This window comes from Oncorhynchus masou, chromosome 15, assembly GCF_036934945.1.
Source record: "Oncorhynchus masou masou isolate Uvic2021 chromosome 15, UVic_Omas_1.1, whole genome shotgun sequence".
NCBI lineage: Eukaryota > Metazoa > Chordata > Actinopteri > Salmoniformes > Salmonidae > Oncorhynchus > Oncorhynchus masou.
The window spans coordinates 31,124,980-31,129,326 of NC_088226.1; the positions used below are offsets into that span (position 1 = coordinate 31,124,980).

Below are 4,347 nucleotides of genomic sequence, written 5' to 3' on the forward strand. Positions count from 1 at the left end.
TTGAATCTCTCAATCGCTCAGGTGACTGACGAGCAACCCTACTTGCTAAGGTGTGGTGGGGAAACATGTTTTCCGGGAGTGGGGGGATGGGAGGTTGGTGGGTCTTCTGAGCAGCAGCTTACAGGTACATGTTTAAATAAACATATAATTTGAAATGGATAATATAGGTGTACTCCCCCCCCCCCCCCCCAAGCAAGACTTGTCTTCAGATAGCTCGGCATGCTTTTATTGTTGTTGCAGAGAAGTGATGATGTTATAACATTCTCAAATTACTGTGGCTGCTGTGTAGCGGGTACCCGTGTAGCATATGTACAGTGCCTTCACAAAGTATTCACACCAGACAACTTATTCCACATTTTGTTACAGCCTGAATTTCTTACATTGAGATTATGTAACACAATACAGTGTTAAAATAGAAAGTCCCAAAACACCATCATTGTGTAGTAAAACCAGGAAAAGTAGTACACCTATGCTGAGATCTGGTGTTTCAGTGCATGTTAAAGGCAGCCACAAAACACAAAAATAATGTTTTGGCAGACTGTGCCTCGCTTACAATCAAATGGTTTGAAATTGAAAATGGTTTATAGCATAAATATTGATCGATGATGATTTTCAGTCAATATTTTCATTTACATTTTAAAGAAGAATGTAATACTTCCCCAAGGGAAAGGCTTTGGCACTAATTATAAACTACAGTTGCCAGGCCCATTGTGAGATTAGAAGTAATGGTGCAATCAAAAATGATTTGAGTTATGTAAGTTATAGCAGAGGTAATGTGTATAGTGAGTACTCATAAGACGTGTATGTGAACCTGGGTCTCCTGCCTGTCAAAATACTTCCTTGTCCACTCAGCCATTCTACAAGCCGTTAAGACGATTCCGACTTGATATAAGTAGACTTAACATGAACTCAATAAAACATGTATTTAAGTTCATGTTAAATCAAATTATGTTGAATCTAAATAGGGCCTAGGGAGAATATTGTTTGTGAAATTCAACCTTCACTTTGTTTAGGCAGTTTATAAACAGCGGAGGAGTGATAGTAGGAATTTAACGCCACAACTGCTGAGGAAGTAAGATGGAACATTTCTTTGGAATTTTACCCACTCAACCACACAGCCACGTACTGTATAAGGAACCTGCCCCACCCCCCATGAGAAATAGAGGTAAAGAGAGTGCGTTCGTGGCAGGTGTGTCTTCTAACAAACTCTATGGTCAAGTATAAAAACAGGCAAGTTTGCGGGCTCCTCCCCTGTGTTCTGGTCCTTCACGAACTCGGACAGGTGGGAATACACCAAACGCTCAGATGAAACTCCGAGACATTCGAAGAAAGTGTGTGCCAATGAAAACGTGAGTAATAAAATGTTATCACATTGGAGAAGTAAACAGAAGTAAACAGCTCGCAGATAGTGTGGGAAGGCGAGCCTACATGTGATTATTATGGATATTACTGTCAAACGGCAGTCAAGCATCGATCATCATGTCACCAGAATAAGACCCTCGATATTAATTTGAAAGGATCATTAAGATCACTGTGCACTTTCACCACCCTGGGATGTTCATCATTTATTTCATCTGTAGCCTTGTTTCCCTAGTTGTAGTGGGAGGACTACACGCCATGTCATCACGTGACTCCAAGATTACTTTGATATAATTAAGATTACTTTGATATAATGGTTGTTTCCACCGCCATTTGTCGCATAATTCATTTACCGACACAAAAAGATCCTACCATGTTGAACAGACAAATGATCTGTAAGCATTTAGACAATTGTACAGAAACTTACTGTTTCTATCACAGCTGTCATTTTTTAAACATTTTATTTATGACTTTACTCTCATAACTGTGAATGGAAACGTAATAAGGGCATGTGTTTTGTGTACCAGGTTAGGATACATCTTTAGCATATTGATATGTTTAATTGTATATTTGTATTGCAATGTATTAATATTATAGTAAGCGTTTAATAACCTAATTATGCGTTCACGTATTTTCATTATTGCATGTTTGCTATTTCTCGGTCTCCCGACAGAAAAACATACATTCTACTTTACCCACCAGCTGGTCCATCCTAGCTTTTGAGAGCGGGAACGAAACCAAAAGAGAAGGGATCTAATTCTGCACAACTCGAAGACTCGAAACGCCATAATAGTGTTTCCAACCTTTTCCAGGTGAATGTACCCAGTCTCTGCCAAGGTGATACACAACTCTTGATTATGTGGTGTACAACACACCATGTCATGTTTCAGAACGCCTCAGAATGAATATTTCAGTACACCTTAAATCTGTCCCAATACCCTCTCAACCATGTGTTAAAATACTCCAGAAATGTTGAGGTTTCATCCCCTTTAAGGTGGTGGCAGTTAAGTTGTCGCTAGTTGTAGTGTTACAAAGCACTTAATTTTAACAGTGCACCCCAAAATGTCAAAGTGGAATGATGGTTTTAGAATTGTTTTCGAATTAATAAAAAAATTAAAGCTGAAATGTCTTGAGTAAATAAATATTCAACCACTTTTATGGCAAGCCTAAATAAGTTCAGGAGTAAAAATGTGCTTAACAAGTCACATATGTTGCATGGACTTTTGACATGATTACCTCAACTCTGTACCCCACATTGATAATTAAATTTATGACCAAAAGTATGTGGACACCTACTCGTCGAACATCTCATTCCAAAATCATGGACATTAATATGAAGTTGGTCCCCCTTTGCTGCTATAATAACCCACACTCTTCTGGGAGGGCTTTCCACTAGATGCTGGAACATTGCTGTGGGGACTTGCTTCCATTCAGCCACAAGAGCAATTTCTGATGTTGGGCGATTAGCCCTGTCTCACAGTCTGTTCCAAATTCATCCCAAAGGTGTTCGACAGGGTTGAGGTCAGGGCTCTGTGCTGGCCAGTCAAGTTCTTCCACACAGATCTCGACAAACCATTTCTGTTTGGACTTCACTTGGTGCGGGAGCATTGTCATGCTGAAACAGGATATGGGCTTCCCCAAACCGTTGCCACAAAGTTGGAAAAGCAGAATCATCTAAAATGTTATTGAATGCTGTATTCAGAGTCCAATGTCGACAAGCCTTAGACCACTCCAGCTGACACTAGGCATTGTACATGCCCCGGTCACCCTACAGTTGACATCGGATGGGGCCACAGTGTCTCCTGACCCCTCCTGTCTCAGCCGCCAGTTTTTATGCTGCAGTAGTATGACCCTAGACCCCCGACACAGTCTGTTATATCTGGAGTATTTCTGCTGTCTTATCCGTTGTCCTGTTTGAATTTAAGTATGCTTTCCCTAATTCTCCCTTTCTCTCTCTCGCATGATGACTCCTTGCTGTCCCCAGTCCACCTGGCCATGCTGCTGCTCCAGTTTCAACTGTTCTGCCTGCGGCTATGGAACCCTGACCTGTTCACCTGACGTGCTACCTGTCCCAGACCTGCTGTTTTCAACTCTTGAGACAGCAGGAGCGGTAGAGATACTCTCAATGATCGGCTATGAAAAGCCAACTGACATTTACTCCTGAGGTGCTGACTTGTTGCACCCTCGACAACCACTGTGATGATTGTTATTTGACCATGCTGGTCATTTATGAACATTTGAACATCTTGGCCATGTTCTGTTATAATCTCCACCCGGCACAGCCAGAAGAGGACTGGCCACCCCTCATAGCCTGGTTCCTCTCTAGGTTTCTTCCTAGGTTTTGGCCTTTCTAGGGAGTTTTTCCTAGCCACTGTGCTTCTGCACCTGCATTGCTTGCTGTTTGCGGTTTTAGGCTGGGTTTCTGTTGAGCACTTTGATATATCAGCTGATGTAAGAAAGGCTATATAATAAATACATTTGATTTGATATATGTGGTATAAAATTCTGATTTCCAATGTTGAAAGCAAACCATTTCATTGAAGTTCTCACGTCCTCTGGTTTTCCGACCACAAACAATATTTATTTTAATACACATGGATACACATTTTGTGTTATTAGTCTGGGGCAGATTTAACCCACCACTGTCACTCAAAATCAGTTGTCACATTACGTTAGCTGGATATGCACAGTAGACACATAGTAAACAAACATGGCTCAGAGCAGAACATAACCTTGAAAGGAACAATTATTGCCCACTCATCAACCTCATGTTTTACATGTGTAATACATTGCAGGCATACTACAGTAAAGTATTGCTGTGTGTTTTCTGTAGCCTATATTGCTGTTTTCTTTTGGCCTGTCTCAAACAGTGATCTTTAAAATCCTTGATTTTGTGAGAAATACAGCAGGGCATATTTGAGCAATCTTTGTGGAGAATTACAGTAACATTCCTGGTTCAAATGCGTTGGTTACTACAATAGCTATTTA

General features: G+C 40.8%; 1 long non-coding RNA gene across 1 annotated transcript; it reads left to right on the forward strand.

Moving 5' to 3' along the window:
• The first annotated feature begins 1,272 nt into the window (after window positions 1-1,272).
• On the forward strand, window positions 1,273-3,822 carry LOC135555080 (uncharacterized). Its single transcript, XR_010457813.1, has 3 exons — window positions 1,273-1,349; window positions 2,033-2,171; window positions 3,344-3,822. It is a non-coding gene; the product is annotated as an uncharacterized LOC135555080 (long non-coding RNA).
• Window positions 3,823-4,347: the final 525 nt, after the last annotated feature.